General features: G+C 36.1%; 1 long non-coding RNA gene across 4 annotated transcripts in view; it reads right to left on the reverse strand.

Annotated features, from left to right (window-relative positions):
* The window catches only part of LOC112147266, a 48,829-nt gene that overhangs the window by 3,606 nt on the left and 26,677 nt on the right, over positions 1–18,546 (reverse strand). For 3 of the 4 annotated variants that reach the window (XR_004949481.1, XR_004949482.1, XR_004949480.1), the window contains exon 3: positions 1,795–2,104. This is a non-coding gene — a long non-coding RNA (uncharacterized LOC112147266). Of the gene's footprint in view, positions 1–1,633; positions 2,105–18,546 lie in introns of those variants that run through there. The other variant, XR_004949479.1, reaches the window with a different exon arrangement.

Consider the following 18,546-nt stretch of genomic DNA (forward strand, 5'->3'; position numbering starts at 1 on the left):
GCTGTTCAGATATACCAGATTATGAGGCATATTTTCTATATTAGAACAAATTTGAAGATTTGAAGTGTGCTTTATCCTTTGAAAAATATGATAGGTTTCACTTAATTAGCTCAGATTTAATTGTAGTTTGTTAGATTTACAAATTTCTGGCTGAGATGCGCCACATATGGGAACATAATGTGTTTTATTAATTACTGCTGACATCACAGATTCGATATGTCTTTATTGTCACTGTCCACATGAACAATGAGAATAAAAGCATCCACCATACCAGTGCAAAAAAGTGACAACAAAATAAAATGCAAACATGTCTGTTATGTGCAAAAATAATATGTGAAAAAATGTAAAATATAATCATTTTTTGTTCATCCAGTGATCCTTTCAAAATAGAAAACACTATCTAATATAGTTGTTGCATTGAGTCTTTTATTTTGAAAGGAAGTTACATTATCATCTGTCAAATAAAATAAACTATTTCATATTTTGACAAGAAGCTGTTTTCTTTTTATGATTATGTTTTATTTATGCCAAAAAAACAACAATAATCTTATTTATCATAAGAATAACCTAAACACAAATCAGTGTCTTATTTTTGAAGACACTTCAAGACTTTGTGGCTCCTTTGTGGTTCACATAAAGTAAAATGTATTAGTGAAATAATGAGATTGTTAACAGCTTACAGTGTTATATAGATTCTCTAAAGAAGTTCTAACAAAAATGTTCAGATCATTAACATTGGAAACATTGTTCTGCCTCTCCTGGAGGACGTTTCAGTTTGGCCACTAGGTGGCGATCGTGATATAGCAACACGCACTTTTATAAATAAGAATGAGCAAAAAAACAGTGCTTTAGACCACAAATAGTTAGCTTAAAAATGCTTCCCTAAAAAAATGTTGAAATAAAGTTGTTCATTTAGTCAGCAATGTATGTTTAGGTCAACCTAGCGTTAGCATTAGCCGTTCCATGAGAAATTCCATTAAGCGTTTGCATCAAGCTAACGGACTTAAGCATTATGTGTTAGTTTGATATCTATTTTTGTGATTCGATTATTAATCTATTAAGCTTAGATTTATTCAGATCGATTATTCGATTTCATAAGTTTTTAGTCATTTTCAACTGTTTTTAAAGTTTATAGTATATACTGCAAGTTATTTAAGAACTAATGCGCACATAGCTGTACCTTTTGTTGAATGTATGCATGTGACAGGTGGAAAAATAAGTTTTAGTTCTGTTTTGAAAGTTTTGGTGACGCAACACAAGCAGTAAAGTGTGTTTAATAAAACCTGAATTCTTTCTCATATGGAAACTGAGATTAGATTGGATCAGGACTTAACAGACGGCTCGAGCTGGTCTCCTCAATGTCAAGTAAATAAATTGTAAGCGATGATGAGTGCAGGGGGTATAAAATAACATTTTGTTTCTGCAGCAGAGACGGCGTGCAATCACTGCGGCAGCATTATCAGGGAATAGCTTCTTCTACGATAAACAAAATTTGTTTTGATTATAGTTTTATTAAATGAACAAAGAACACTGAGAATCAAATTTTGCAATTTCCAAACCAGCAGTGACATTTATCTACTTATGTGTTGAAACCAAAGAGTTTAAATTATGATTGAAGCTTTGGTTATAATAAAGTAGACCAGCCCAGAAATCTCTGGAGACCTCACAGTTTTTTCATATTTTTAACTAATAGCGGAGCAACAATTCGTCCTCCGTCTGCCTAATGTGTTTCAGCATCAAGGCTTTAAAGTGTCAAACAGATTTCCTGAGTAAAAAAGCTGTCCGTCCCCACACCTTTCCCAGGGCTGTGCAGTCCGTCACCCAAACGGAGCGTGTCCATCTGTCCTCTCCCGTTTAAGCTGCGTGGCGCCCATCAGTGTAACGCAGCGACGGCTGACAGCTGTTTGTTGATTCCACGCCATGGCTTATTTCCTCTGCCTCTTTGTTTGGATGTCAGCGTCGGCGGCGTCAGTGACTGAGTCAGCCCACTTCTGTTTCAAGGCCCGCTCCTGACATCAGGCGCAGATACCGCACAGCTGCTCTTCCCTTCACATCTGACCAGCTCCAGCCCATCACCGTGGCGATGGCACGGACGTCTCTGATACTGAGGAAAGCAATTATCTGATCTCAAATCTGCTCGTATAAAACAGATTTTCTTGCAAAAACAATCTTTTATCATTTCAAAATAGCGACATAAATAAAGAGCTGCATTTATCTTCCATTCTTTAGAATCATCATTACCCTGCTAGTCAGGTAGGTCAGATCTTTATCTCGGTTTTAAATTTTCTCTCAGTTCTGTTTTTCTTTTTTTTTGTACGTTTCCCAGAAAATAAAGAAATGACCTTTTGTGTAATTCTTGTCATCTCTTATGCAATATACCTTTTAGATCTTTTCAGAGTTCTCACATCTACTGAGAGATGTTCGTGACTGCTGATTTTCTTTGTAAAGTTGATGGAGTCCAAAATTTTTGCAAAGCTTTGGCATTGGTTGTAAACTGTCAATAACATTTTGCTTTACTAGTTTGAGCAAAAATTATGGATCTACAATATATCAAGAAAAATCATGATTAGAATTTTTTTTTATATTTATTTAAATTAAGGATTTTTTTTTCACACTTACAAATTTTGTTCCAAGCCAGGGGTGTCAAACATGCGGCCAGATGGTTTAATCTGGCCAAGTCATGAAGAGAAAAACATAGAAAGGATGTTTAGAAAAGAAAGAAAGTTTCTAGCCCAATCTTGTGGCGAATTATGGTTATTTAAAAGAAATTGTTGCTATGCGCAATTCTGCCACTAGGGGAAGCAGAGGAAAAGAAATACCGACATAACAAGAGATCAAGAAATAAACTGAATTTCTTTGCAAGAGCGTGCCACGTCTGGGTAAGCAGCAGTTAGGTTCCCTGCCAACCTCAACACCGTTAAGTTGCTATAAAAATTATCAGGTGTGACACCACTGTTACCAAAATGTAATTGTCAAAAAGAAAATAATGGTAATAGCTCCAATAATAATAATAACAAGAAAAGCTGCATTACCTGCGATAATGCGAGTGTGAATGCTTTTTGCTAGAAGTAGTCACTAAAGATGCTGAAGCTTTTGGCTGAAAATGGTGCTACAATTTACTCTTAATTGCTAAAAGGATTTGGTGAAAATCCAAGAGCTATTTGCAAAATGTTCAATTTGCTAAAAGACTGAAAATTTCTATTAACTATGAGAAGTTGACCTAAATTACTGAAAAATTTGAAGTAAAATTGCTTAAGTATACCCAATACAATTTTGCTAACATATTATATAGCGTATTGTTTAAATATGAACTAAACTCCAAATAAGTCCAAACAACCCTTTACCCAAAAATAAATAAATAAAAACTAGGTTGTTGCTTAAATACTAGCTAAACTCTAAATTAGCCTAAAAACCCCAGTAGATAACAAATTGCCCAAAAACGTTAGCCTGTTGCTAAAATATTAGGTAAACTCCAATTTTTTTAAAATTACTATAAAAGAATAAAACGTAGCCCATGGATATATTTAAAGTCTTGTTGTCTAATCTTCTTAAAATACTGAATTTGAAGGCTTTCTCATTCATTTCCTATGGGGCATATTTTGCTTAATATTTCAGAAACTACAACGTTTATGAACTCCAAAAATAAAGGCAGAACTGTCCTGAACAAGATTGTTTTGAGACCGAGATTGCTGAAATCACTGAAAGTGTACGGTAATTGAGTTTAAGTGCTGAAAAACATACAGAAAAGAGCTGGAGAATCACTATAGTGTGAATGGTTAATAAACACTATAGTGGTTAGGCTACTAGGTTATTTTGCTATTATGTTCAATCAGGTAGAACATGTACATATATTCACACAAAAGGTAAAAGTTTCCTTTAAACTTTTATTTTAAAAATATTTACTGCATATTGAACTCTTTAAGGACATTTCTATACTCACAAGAACCACCAGACAGTGAGTCATGCTATGAATAATACATGAGAGTACAGCAGTCAAACAGAACTAACAGGTTTCATAATCGACTAAATACTAATTTACCCAAGTAGTGATCTAAACAAGCCTAATTGTGGTGTTTTTTTTTTTTTTTGGGATCATTGACTAATTGAAAACACCACACCAACTATCAAACTGTCATCACAGCCTCTTCTGTTTAGTCACCGCAGCACCGTAGGCGAAACATGCAAGAAGCCAAGAAAGGTGACAGTCGAACAAGAAGATTTGTTAAAGCTGACAGATTGCTGACAAACACAGTTCAGAACCACTGTGACGTTCAGAGGGGCATCCTAAATCAGACAAGAAGTCAAATCTTTAAATGGATGGGCCACAGCAGCAGCAGCAGCAGCAAAGCATCACAACGCTTTCCACTCTGTCAGCTCAAAACAAATGAGAAGAAGCCATGGAGGGAATGTCATCACGGCTGCTCGGTGGGAAGCTTTGCAGAGAGGATAAAGGTTATGTTGCCACGCAGTCACGGCAGGGAGACAATTTAACATAAACTGCATGAACCCGTGGGTCTCCCCGGCATGCAGGGAGTTTGCTCTGCTCTCTGAAGGAGCCGATTTCAAAGCGAATTGATCCTAATCTTCTATTGTTTTACACGAACATCCGTTTTTGTTCCAAAAAGTTATGGTGTAAACAATCCAATCACTCTCTAACACTTTCACCATCTTTTTAGTGTGTTTAAGTTCACGCCCTGCCCCTACTGACATGAGATTCCTTCTGATTGTGGCTAATTTTTGAGACGACTGCACAATGGCTGTGTTGTATGGAAGTGTTTGTCACTCAAAATACAAAATAAAAGTCAATACTGCAAATGCTTTTTCATTTTCACAATGTAACTGCATTACACGTCGGTTAAATAAAATGAAAAAACAATTCTCGAGAATGGCTTTTTCTTTTTCTTCTTCAACACAGCTCAATATGTAACTTGATTAAAGTGACAAAGAAAATGGCATTTAACATTTCCTTTTCAAAAAGTTTTCTAATAAATTTGTACACAAATTCAATTACAAATACAAATATGAAAATTATACTGCATAAACAGAAATGCTTTTTCATTTTCACAATGTAACTGCATTACTTGTCTTTTAAATGAAATAAAAAAGAATTTCTCCAAACGACTTTTTCTTCTTCTTCTTTAACTCCACTCATTCTGAGACAGTTACAGAATAATCGCTGTTGAAGAAGATGAAAAAGCCATCCTCCAAATGGCTGTTTTTTGTTGAACACCGCTCATTCCATAACCTAATTAAAATGATAAAGAAAAGGACATTTGATATTTCATTTTCAAAAAGTTCCTCAGTAAATTGTACCAAAATTTAATTAGAAATATAACATTTGAAAATTAAAATGCTTTTTCATTTTCATGATGTAACTGCATTACTTGTCTCTTGAATAAAATAAAAAAAGCCATTCTCCAAATGGCTTTTTCTTTTTCAACATGGCTCATTCTGTGACAAAATTAAAATGATAAAGAAAAGGGCATTTGATATTTCATTTTCAAAAAGTTCTCTGGTAAATTTGTACCAAAATTCAATTAGAAATATCAAATTTGAAAAACAAAATAGATTGATTTTCATTTTCTCAATGTAACTGCATTACATGAATTTTAAATAAAATTAAAAAGCATTTCTCCAAACAGCTTTTCCATTTTTTTCATCATCACCATTCATTCTGTGACACAATTAAAGGGACAAAGCCAATGAAGATTCCTTTTTCTTTTTAACATCTCGTCACGCCAAGTGTCTCAAATCAGTTTAAGTTAGCCGTTCCAAGCACGATGACGTCAGTGCTCCTCCTCCTCTGATTTGGTTTGTGCTGTCGGCAAACGACATCCTGTTTTCATATAGAGAGAAGGGAAAAAAGGAAGGAAGAAGGGGGAGGAAACAAGCTCAAACTGAGATTTATCTTTTCATCTACGCTTCCATAGTCTTGTTATTCATTTACCTCTAACACCAGAGCTTCAGCTACAGTGTTGAAGTTCTTTGACCTACCTAAATTTTTCAATTGTTAACGGGATCAACTTAATTCCAGCAGATTCTGAAGCTTTGCATCGCTTTTCTGTCCTTCAGAATCTGCTGGAATTAAGTTGATCACATTAATGGTTACTATATACCAGTGGCGGGCCGTGCATTTCACACCTAGGCCTTCAGTAGTGCTCTATCTGAATCAATCCAACCCTCATTAACTATTTTATTGCAATAAAACTTCTAGTGCAGGTACAGCTGCCACACACACACCAAAAGCATAAACAAATAACCTGATAAAATTTCAATATTATGTAGGGAGATAGCAAAAATTTACTCACCAAAAATCCAGATTATTTAAACACAAAATACATCCTTTCTGTCCTCAAGAAGATTTCAATCACTCTGTCGTGCAGAGTCCATGCGTTTCGCAGATGGAAAGTGTTCCGTGGCTGTGATAAGCTGGAAAAAGCTGCATGCGGGAAATGTTCTGGTATTCCTGAAGCCTCTTGTGGTCCAGGAGGGAGACAAATATCAGTTTTTGTGATTATGAAATCTGGTCTGTGTCTGGAAAATAATATTGTCGGTAGTGCGCGCGAGGATTTTGCGCTGCACCTCTTCGTGAGCTCGGAGCGCCCGCGGTGCGTTCAGGGGTCTCGTAGATTTCCTCGTATCAGCTTCACTCCCGCTCAACGGAGTCAGGGAACTCCTTTACCCGTGCCAGACAAAACTGTGCCACAACTTTACCCAGACATTCATTTTCCACCAAAAATCAGACGATAAGACGCTTTCCACTGGCAACCTGACACGCCGCTCCTCGGCACCTGCGTTCGTCACATAACGCAGAACCAGAGCGAGCTGCGAGCTGTCCAATCAAAGCTCGTGAAAATGATGACGTTTCCGTGCGCCTGCTAGCTGGCCTTGGTTTCGCCTACTCCAAATCTGATTGGTTGAAGCAACAGTTTGGTCGACAATTATTTTATGCTACAGGGCCCGCAGAACTGATTGTGAAGGCCTCCGGGCAGATTTCTTTGACCCTAGCAACAAATGGTGCTGCAATGTGATTGGTTAATGCTTAAATAGGAAAATACACGTCTGGAAGCAGCGCAACCAGGGAGACAGCAATGAAAGGACGAAGACAGAGCATTTGGAATTATAGAATACGTATTCACGGAAATAATAAATAATTAATATCAGTCTGTGATTCAGATATTTTTAGGCCAGCAGAGAAGGCCTTGCAGGCCCTGACGGCCCGCCACTGCTATATACTAAGGAGTGCATGTTATATACTGTAAGTATCACAGGTGATATTTCCGGTGTTAAAGGATTAAAAGATGTGATCCACACAAACAATTCGACAGTGGAAAAATTTTTTAAACCTCAACAGAACAGACAGCAGCATGAATGAGTTGAGCTGCATGAAAAGTCCTGCTTACATAAAAGGGATTTTTCTACAGTAAAACATTATAAAAGAAACAGTGAATGCATCTGTTGGCTGTGCAGCTGGTTCTTTGTTTAGGGAGAATACAGCAGATTTCTGTCTGCATTCATCATGTTGTCTGTGTTATTTCATGATGGACAGCATCGCAAAAATCCTACTCTGAAACACAGAAAATTCAGATTTAAAATGAATGTATTTACGGACAACACATTAACATAAAGTACTACTTCAAACATCTTTTGATCTATTTTTTAAAGCATTCTTGGTGGTCTTTTAGTCATGATTGTTGTTTTTAGCCCCAAAAAAACTGTGCTGTTTTCTTGGACATAGTTTCTGCAGAGCAGCAGTAGTTTATTGGAAATTCAACTCTGAGTTGTGGGCGGGGCAGGAGTAAGCCTGGCTGCACTTCCCATAAACCATCTGTTTACACTCTTTATCGCTAGTCTGTAGTCCCCCCTCACATCGCCAACCTAACATTAACGGAAAAACAAAAATGGCAAGAATTCTAGAGAAATCCCACTGTACAGTTTAGAACCAGATATCAGCTCGGATGAGGAAAACAAAGACGTTCATGGATCTAGTCGTCTAGAAGGGGATGATCACAATGGAGCAGAGCAGGGCCTGCCTCATTTTTTAAATGCCATTTTTTTCATCCGCTCCTGATTCACAATTATATATATATATATATATATATATATATTTTTATGAGGAATTTAAAAGTGTAATCCTAATTTTCTTTAAATATGTTCTTTCTCATCCGAAAAAGGCCAAAAGAACATGTTTAAAACACAAAAAACAGGATTTTCATCAAAGTGGACCCTATAAAAAAGGAAAACAGCTGTTGTTTTTATACAGCAAAGCAATAAAAGTGGTGTCTCTTTAATCTATACCCTCAATCTAGTTTCAAGGAGAGCTTGTAAAAACAAAAGCAGAATTTTAAAACCACTGCTATGAAAACAGTGTTTTTGATGGTTATGTTTTTAAGTGGGTTTTTTTTCATCTTATTCGATTGTTTTTTCTTCAAATCTCATTTTTACTGTTTTGTTTTAATAGTCTTGTTATGTGTCTTTTCATAGTTATATACATACAGAAATTGATTTCTCATACATAATTTTGTTCTGTGGCATACATCAATTATTCCGGCTGCATTGTTTGGCCAATTTTGTCACTGGGAGTGTTACTTTTGTGTTGTTGAAAAATATGTAAAAATGAAATTGAACAGAAAAAAAGGAAAATTGCGGTTTGGGTGTTTTTATTATTGTCTTGTAGCATTTTCATATGATGAAAAATGTATATAAAATTGTTTAAGACTAAACTGAGTAGCTGAGTATTTCTTTAGTCAAATTGTATTGGATCAGGAGCAGATGAAAACCAGTAGGTCAGGTTTATATGCAGCAACTGCCATGAGTGGGCCAGAGTCTCCCAACTCGGCTCCAATCTTAAAGATTTAAAGATCCAAGTTAAAAGATCCATTATTGTCTTAATTTTCCTTGATCCTGATGGAATCTCTGCCTCTAAGCTGTGTAGCTTGATAGATCCGATGTTGCTTGCCTTTTTTTTTCTTGCTTTGCTAATGTGAGCTTGAGCTTGTGAGGTGCTATAAGCTAAAAAAAGAGTGTAAACAAAGGCATGCTGGGAAATTAGCAGAGGCTTACTTATGTGTATACAGAACTCAAGAGGCGAATTTCTAACAAACTACTGCAGCTCTGTAAAAAATATGTCTCAAAAAACGATTGATTTTGGCTAAAAACCTGCATAATTATAATCAAAAGACCACTGGGAACAATTTTACAAAAGAAAAAAATAAAGTTGGAGGAGGACTTTAATAATACTGTAAAATGAAAGCGCAGAGAAGAGAAAACGCTCCCCACTTTTTTTTTTTTTTTTACAATTCATTGTGACAGATTTCAACAAGTCAATCTACTGTGTGGTGCTAATTTAATATTGTCAGGTCTTCTTTAATCGCGCTCTGTAATTGCAGTCTGCAGTTTCAATTTTTTTCAGCAGACAGATTAAGAAAATTACATTTAACCAGAACGACAGGACCTTGTGCTCTAAATGACTGTGGTTAAATTGGTAATTTGATTTAAAGAGGATATGTAATAAAACTTGTTTGATTCCGACTTGCTGTGAAGGGCTGGATAACGAGGAACGCAAACTACCTCATTACCATTTACAGACTACTTTTTCACTGAAGTTAGCTTAGTCTTAAGTGGAGCCGTCCTCTCTCCATGCTGCACCAACTCCTTCCTAATCATGTATTCCACTAACAGTGCCTGAAAATGTAACAAGATGATTAAGATCCTTACGTGGTCATCCATGAATTTCCCACTGTCTCCTTACTCAGATGCAAAGCTGTCTTTTTTGTCCTGACCTCTTGCTTTCTCCCAGGGAGTTCAGCCAAGATCCACCTCAGCCCCTGACTCACTGTCAGAAGACTTTGCATTCTGATGAGTCTGCACCACAACTTCTCTATCTTCTCGTTTTCTAAGCTGCCCAAAGTGAGACAGTCAGTAACAAACACTGGGTACTAAATAAAAGCTGCTTTATTTTGAAAAATGTTGAGGAATTATAACACATTTCAAACATTGACTCCAAATTGGCCCTCGAAATTGAGCATAAGTCTGTGGCCCTTGTGACGGACTGGCATCCTGCCCAGGGTTTCCACCCCGCCGTGGTCCTTTGATAGCTGGGATAGGGTCCAAAAATTACCGTGACTGTACTCATGAATGGACATTTCAACAATAACTCAGATGAAAGCATCACAGGCTGGGCCGAGGGAGGATTCAAGCGCAGGTGTTCTGACAGCTTGATCGTTCATTTCCCGAAAAATGACTCATCCAAAAGAACATCAAATGTGGCTTTAATATTTTTGGATTTTGGAAAGGAGACAAATGAAATACAAAATAAAGACAGGCGGGAAAACCCAGCTTAAATAAAAAAATGAACTGACGAGGAAAATGAGCCTCAGGTGTTTTGGCGAATGACACACCTGGAGTAAATCAGCAGACACGCTAGACAAAAAGTAAATGAAGCAGAAAACCGTGCAAATTTTAACAGATGTAGCAACAAAAAAAGCGAAACAAGAAAAATCAGCCACAAAGCTCTCACAGGAAACATTCAAAATGTAAATACTTAAGGCACATGTGTCAAAGTCAAGTCCCGGGGGCCGGATCCGGCCCTGCAGATCATTTTACTTTATTGTTATTGTTACCTTATTTTAGCTTATTTCTAACTTGCATAATTTTGACAAAATACAATTTTATGGAGGGTAAAATATTGAAAGTTATTAAAGGTTTAAGTTGATTTATTCCTGAATAATCTTCATGCCTTTTATTATTCATAATTATGTTAAAAGGTTACGGTTTAAAAGCTCTAAAAATTGTCATTCTGCTAGCTTTTTAGACTGTTTTGGCATTTACAAAAACAAATTTAGGCTATTTTGGAATTTAGCTAATATTTCTGCTACATGCTAGCTGTTTTGGCTAATTTAGGCTTTTCTTTTTGAAAATTTTTAAGCCATTTTGGAGTTAAGTTACTATTTACATGCCAGCTGTTTTGGCTAATTAAGGATTTTTAAGTTTTTTAGGATATTTTGAAGTTTAGCTATTTTTTCAGCTAAATGCTAGCTGTTTTAGCTAAGCTATTTTTTTTTTATTGTTTTTTTAGGCTAATTTAGAGTTCAGCTAATTTTTTAGCTAGCTATTAGCTTCAGCGTTTTCAGCTATTAGCTTTAGTGTTTTCAGCTATCAGCTTCAGTGTTTTTAGCTATCATTTTCAGCATCTTCAGCTATCAGCACTAGCATCTTCAGCGGACTCATTCAGCTTACAACATTCACACTAGCATTATCGCAGGTAATGCTATATATCTAGTTCATAATTATGTTAAAAAGTTACATTTTTAAAGTTTTACAAATGTAATTTTAAAGTGTTTAATAAATGTTTATCGTGTTCGGCCCGCGACCTAAGGTTTGTTTTGGATTTCGGCCCCTTGTTGCGAGTTGGGACCTCATTCTTTCCGTCACAACCCAGAGCTCATGACCACAGAGTAATGGAACGAAGATTGACCGGTGAAGTAAGAGCTTTGCTTTCTGGCTCTTCTCTTTCATCACCACAGCGAACCGGTACAGCGACCACATGACGGTGGACGCCACTCCAATCTGTCTGTGGATCTCACGCTCTGATCATCCCTCACTTACGAAAAAGACCCAAAGATACTTAAACTCCTCCACCCACCGAGATAGGTCAAGACGGCATAAGTTTTATTCTTTTTTTTTTTTTTTTAACTAAAGATGGCATAACCATATTTAAAGGACCACTGGGAATGCTTATAAAATAGACCAAAAGGGAATTAGCGTAAGGCTTTAGGGGGGTTATAAAATAAAAACGAAGTCTAGAACCACTTCCTGATCATTTGTAACCATCAGCTCCAACTACAGCAGAAAGAACAGGTGGAGGTCCCATTCATGGTAGCAGCACAGGCTCATTGCTGCACCATAAAACCCAACTGTCAGAAGGATGTATTTCAGGGAGTCTGGGGCAATCTAAAATAATTTACAATAGCCAAGAATATGAAATGAGGTTACATAACAAAAAAGATTTCCATCTGGCCACATCACTCATCTGGTTGTTTCCTCCTCCACAGAACAAATGTCTTTGCTCCTCGAATGAATACAAGTGTTGATGAACACTGAGGAACGTGTGAAAACTTAAGTTCCTCTGACAGAACAAGCATCAAAAACACCGACTTCCCATTAGAGTTGATAAGAAAAACACTATTTCATGCATTTGAGTACAATGATGTTTTTGTCAGCCTGCTGCCAGATGCCGTTCAACATCCCAGATTTACAGGAGGAAGGAAATTAGCCAGCTGTGGCCCAGTGGCATAGAGGGCTATAAATAAATATCAGAATAGCAGAAGGTTGATGAGATAACAGGTACGTTAATGCAACCTTAAAACAATTAGCAACACGAGATGAGCTGAAGAAAACATTCCGAGTAAACAGACCGGCATATGTGGAAAAGTCTGTTCTGGGAGCACTTTAACAGATTAAAACAGTTCTTGGTGGCACTGCATGACACATATGAGAGCACAGGTGTTGAAAGCACAGCTGTCAGTGCCAAGGCCAAAACTAAAGTTCAAATTACTTTATCGGCGCACTCACCAGGCTTTTCGCAATGCAAAGTCATCTGTCAAATCCCCCAGATTCTGTTGACAGGCGTTCAATTTCACATCTTTCTTTTTTTTTCTCTTTTTTCTAGCTTTCTTGTGAAATTCGCCTGTTGTTTTTTTCAATTTTCTTCTCAGTCTTTGCTGGAAATGATTATGAAATTCAGACGGACAATACAGTGTTGGATGGTTTGCTTTCTTGTTATGTTGCAACATGTGAGGTCATGCTGCGTGTGATGGAACATGTTACATGTCTGTACCTCTTTTGCATCAACTAAATTGAAAAGAGAATAAAGTTTGATCTCAATGCAGTCGGCCCTTTGGCTTACATACAGACATTTAAACAGTAGAATTAGTAAAACATCCACACATTCTTATTATTGTCTTATTAACATGTATAATTACTTAAACTTGTTAATGTCTTATAAGGACTTTATAAGAAATCTTAATAAAGTGTTACCTGTAATTTCTCATTCTTTCTCATTTCTTTAAAAATTGAAAAGTGAAAGATGTTCCTGCACAATTTAAGTTTTACATGTAAGTGTTTCCTCAAGGCCAAATGTCTCTGAACCATGACTAAAGAGTCAGACATTGTCAGTAATGGTGGATCCAAAATTCAGGAGACCAGACTTGGTGACAGGAACCTAGAACATTTAATAAATTAGCCAAAACATGGCAAAAAAAAACAAAAGCATCACAAAAACCCAAGCATAGAATCATGACAGTACCCCTCCCCAAAAGGGCAGATTCCAGATGCCCAAAACACCTGAAAGGAGGGGACCCGAAGAAAGAAAAAAACAAAACAAGTCCAGAAAACATACAGAGTTCCTACAGTCAGACGGTGTAGCTTGGATTTATACATTTCTGGGAACTCTACAAAGACACCCGAACGATATCGCCGTGTCTGGGTTCACCAGATCATTCACAGACGCTCGCAGTAAGGTGTACTTCACTCCTGCAGCGGGAGCTGGCGGCCATTTTAAACATCACTTCTGTCTGTCTGTGGCCCGGTTTGAAGAATTTATGTCCTGCATTATCCCGAGGGGGGGAAAATAAAAAAATATTTGGAGGATCTTTTTATTATTGTCTCAATGAAACAAGACAAACATCATAAGTCCGCGCCCGCTATGACAGCACTCAAGGCCGCTGTCTGTGTTTGCACCAGCAAAGCTAACGAGCACCGCCACGCTTGCTAGCTCGGCCGGACCCTGGACTAACTTGCTAAGCTTAGCATCTGGCAACTGACCAGCGTAGCACGATCGATCACTCCAGGCGACCTGTCCAGAGTGTAACTCACCTTCGCCTTACGTCTTACGACACAGTTTGCTTTAGTATTTGGGACATGACTTGGACTTGCAGAAGTTACTTCCACCGTGTGCTCATCTCTTGCTGTAATACCCTTCAATCTTTTTATTTAATAATACAGATTAAAATGTTTTCTTTTTTTAATTAACATATTTCATTGTTTCATCATCGATTGGCTGCAATAATAATAACACGTGTCACAATGAGCACCCTAAAACAACAAAATACCACCAAAATATTGACAGAGTAAACATATTAAATATGAAGTGTAAAATACCGGGTTGTATTCTGTTGGTAAATGTGTTTTGTACTTTTCCGTGTTTTTGTAATTTTTCATCTCAGATGTAGAAAAATCAATGTAATTATTTTGTTTTTGTTGATTACTTGAGTTCAAAAAAAGTTAATATTGTGCTTTGTTCACCACTATTTGGACTTCAAAGAAACATTTTATGCAAAAGGTAAAGGACATAGAATATATTCTACATCCGTTTTATAAACTTTTAGTAACTTGTGTACCAAAGTGCTAATTTTCTTTTTAGTTAACTTCAATAAATTAATAAAAAATATAAAATTATTTAAAGTACACTTAGAAAAAGAAGCACAGCATGGAAGCAAATGGTTTACTTGAATTTATTTTGCTTTTTTATAAATCATTTTTTTAAGTCAAGATTGCATCCTCATCAGTGTTATTGGGTGTTTCTACGAAAGAGCCTATATGTTTTGCTAAAGAGTTCCCCAAAAAGCATGCTGTTGATAACAAGATGTAAATGTAAAAGTTTACCACTGAGGTTTTTCTGTATAAAATCAGTTGAAGATAAATGTATAAACAGCCAGATGGTATATTTGAGGCAGCTGTTATTTTCACAACACACACCTTCCTGCATGTAGCTAACATCCCTGCCAGAGAAAGAAATGTTTTGTACATTCTCGACAGCTATAAATTGCTCCCTCTTTCTCATTTTGGTCTGTTTCCCTGCTTCTTTTTTCAATTTACTTCCCGCTGATAAAAACAGTGATATTACTTTTTTTTCCAGGAGGTTTTGTTATTGGTACTCCAGACACTACATCTGTAATACAGCCTTAGTCTTCAGATAATACATTAATTCTTGTATCATCTCAGAATTAAAACTTTTTTCTTTCCATTTCAGAAACTTCTGTCTGGGCCCAAAGAAAAGCCTTCACAAGCCAAATGTTGGGGGGAGTCTGTAGGGAGTTGGTTGTGCACGTTGCATGCTAATGTGTTTTGAGAAACTTCACTGCAAACATGCTTGGATACAGTGTTGATGTGAAAAAATGGAACGGAGGTGCGGAAATGTGGGGCACCTTTGTGAAAGGGGTATAGGACAATAAACAAGTTAAGAATTAAAGCAAAAGAGTAAATGTACATGTAAACATTTTAGGGATGTAAAAGAGACAGATGTGTATAAAAATAGAAAAAAATAAAAAAATCTCTCCAGTCCTAAAAATGTCCTTGAATCAAAAACTCAGGAAAGTCAAACATTAAATTTACTATTTTTATGGCTTTAATGAATATTTTAATAGTCGACTAATCACCGATTATTTTTTCCGATTAGTCAACTAATCGAGTCATGCGCAAACTGGATGTAAAGCACACATCTTAGTCATCATAAGCCTTAAACTAACTACAAACTAGATACATAGCATTACCTGCAATAATGTGAATGCTGAAAGCTGAATTTGGCCGGTGAAGATGCTGAAATTGATAGATAAAAATGCTGAAATTAATAACTATAAATGCTGAAGTTGATAGTTGAAATCGCTGACGCTAATAGCTGAAAATGCTGAAATTGATAGCTAAAAACACTGAAATTGATAGCTATAAATACTGAAGTTGATAGCTATAAATACTGAAGTTGATAGTTGAAATCGCTGAAGTTAATAGCTGAAAATGCTGAAATTGATAGCTAAAAACGCTGAAAATGATAGCTATAAATGCTGAAGTTGATAGTTGAAATCGCTGAACCCAATAGCTGAAAATGCTGAAGCTCATAGCTAGCAAACATATTAGTTAAATGCAAAATTAGCCTAAAAAATGTAAAACAGCTAGCATGTAGCTAAAAAATAGCTAAACTTCAAAATACCCTAAAAAATGTTTTTTAAAAAGCCTAAATTAGGCCCAACAGCTAGCCTTTAAATATTAGCCTTACTCCAAAACTGTTTATTAAGAAAAGCCTAAATTAGCTAAAACAGCTAGCATGTAGCTGAAATATTAGCTAAGCTCAAAAATAGTCTAAAAATCTTATAAAAGCAAAAATAGTAAAACAAAAAAAAAGAAAAAACTAGAATAATGCCATTATAACGTTCAACTTTACAACACTCCGACTCCATATAATATAAATCAACGACCAATCAACGACTAAATTAGTCGTCCACTATTTCCACAATCGATTAGTTGTCAATTAGTCGACTAATCGTGGCAGCTCTACTACTGAATGTAAACATGAATGAATGAATGGCTTTATTAATCCTGAAGGAAACTGAAAAGCGGCCAGTTGCTAGAACACAAAAATAAAACTCTAAAAAAAACGTAAAATCTATCAGTTAGAGTAAAAATTTTAATTTGAATATAATGAATCAAACATTCATATAAGCATATTACAGTAAAACAACATTGAATCTTTGAATTATTTTAGAACTTTGCATCTAAACAATATGAGAACCAATATGCTTTAAACTTAGTTATCTGACATGTTAAAAAACTTAACATAAATAGCAAATGTTATTTAACTACAGCTTTAAACAACTTTAACTCAAGCAATTTAACCAAAACTACAGAACTGTAGTTTTTTCAAATCATTAGCATTCTCCCTAAAGACCTACTCCAATTAAATATTTTGTTTTCTGCATTTTTAACATTTTCTCTTAGCATTTTTCTGGAAGAAATACATGAAATAATTTAAGATTGAAAACAGCATTTCTTTATTCAAATCATGTTGGATCAGGAATGGATAAAAACTTGGGTTTAAAAAAGCCTGATTTTGTGACGCAACAACACTCATAGGTGGGCCAAAAGTCTCTCTGCGCTGCTTAAATTCTAAATCCTCCACTTGCAGATAAATAGATCCATGTACGTCTTCATTTTCCTACTCTGAGCTGCCATCTGAATCAAAACTGTAGAGCTGCATATGTGATCGTGCTATAGAATTACACCTTATTCCAGAAGAAGTAGAAAGTATGACCAAAAAATGTTGTTTTAGACCACAAATGTTTAAATATTTCTTTAATAGAGTTTGGAAAATTAATTCCTGTAAATTTATAAAGATGTTAATTTAGTCAGCAATGTATGCTTAGGTCAACCGAGCATTAGCATTAGCCGTCCTATAGGAAATTCAATTAATGTTAGCATCAAGCTAACGGATAGACAAGCTCTATTTTTGTTAATCAATAATTGATCTGTTAAGCTTAAATTGATTCAAATCAATTTATCAACCCAGCCCTATTAACAATAGAAAAAAATATAGTTGGAGAGGGACTTTAACAATACTGGAGGAGGCATAAAAGGTTACAGGACCCTGGTTTAGATTGTTTCAATTTATGTGAAAAAAAAAATGCGATCATTTTGTATCACCACAAACTTTGTTGAATGTTTTGCATATCGATTCATGAACCATGTATATCAAATCATGTAAGAGGGAAAGATACACAACCCTACTATACCTTACATACATAATACATAGGAAAAGGCCTTGATGTGTTATCCACTGGACAGTCATGACAAAAGAAAATCTGGAATGCAGCAAACTTGGGTTCAATACCCAGGGCGTGCAATGAGCTAATACCAATGTGAGTCTTTAGGCAAGAGCCTTCACGCTGCTGCCTAACTATGGGTCCCTGTGCCTTAATAATACAGGGTTGTGTCAGGAAGGGCATCTGGTGTAAAACTCTGAGAAAAAACAACAACATCTAAGAGGGAGATATGAGGAGTGATTTAAGGATTAGGATAGATTCTACTGCTAAATTTATCACTATAATTCTCATTTTACACATAAATAATAGCATAACTTACTTTTCTATTTTACAGGTTCCTAACTTGTTCAGAAGCACAGATTGTGGCCACCGGCAATCGAGCACAAAAAAAAATAAAAAAATAGCGCCATGATATATGTATTGATTTTGTTGTAAAGTACACACACAGAGGGAATATTCAAGCTAAAGGTCAAAAGAAATTTGATGGGACATTCTCATTATAATACTGACATACCTCATAATGTTCAGGGATGGAGTTAATCTTTAGTCACCCATAGTCTCTGGAGACGAAGGCAAGACCTTCAGTGCGTGAATGCATGCAGCTCAAGGACACTGCGTCTGCCTGACTTGTGAACTCAAGTGGTTATTATTCCAACATGCAACTTAGTTTATGGCTTAAAATTCAAAGAGCAAAGAATAAATAAAAGAAGGCATTTTTTTTAAGTTTAAATGCAAGAGAGTGGAGGGGGAAAAAAGAAGGATTCCTGGCACCTTCTCAGTGAAATTGCTCGTTGGAATATAAATATATAAAAAAGTGTTTCCCCCTTGGTGAGAGTAATTATTCTGCTTTTCCTTAAATCAGCTCTCCAGCTCATCATGAGACCCATGAGTCTCACTTGGACACATTTTTCACAGCTTTTCAATGGCTTTCCGTTTCAACCAGCGAGAAGCTGAC

The sequence above is a fragment of the Oryzias melastigma genome, linkage group LG17 (genome assembly GCF_002922805.2).
Source record: "Oryzias melastigma strain HK-1 linkage group LG17, ASM292280v2, whole genome shotgun sequence".
Taxonomy (NCBI): Eukaryota; Metazoa; Chordata; class Actinopteri; order Beloniformes; family Adrianichthyidae; genus Oryzias; species Oryzias melastigma.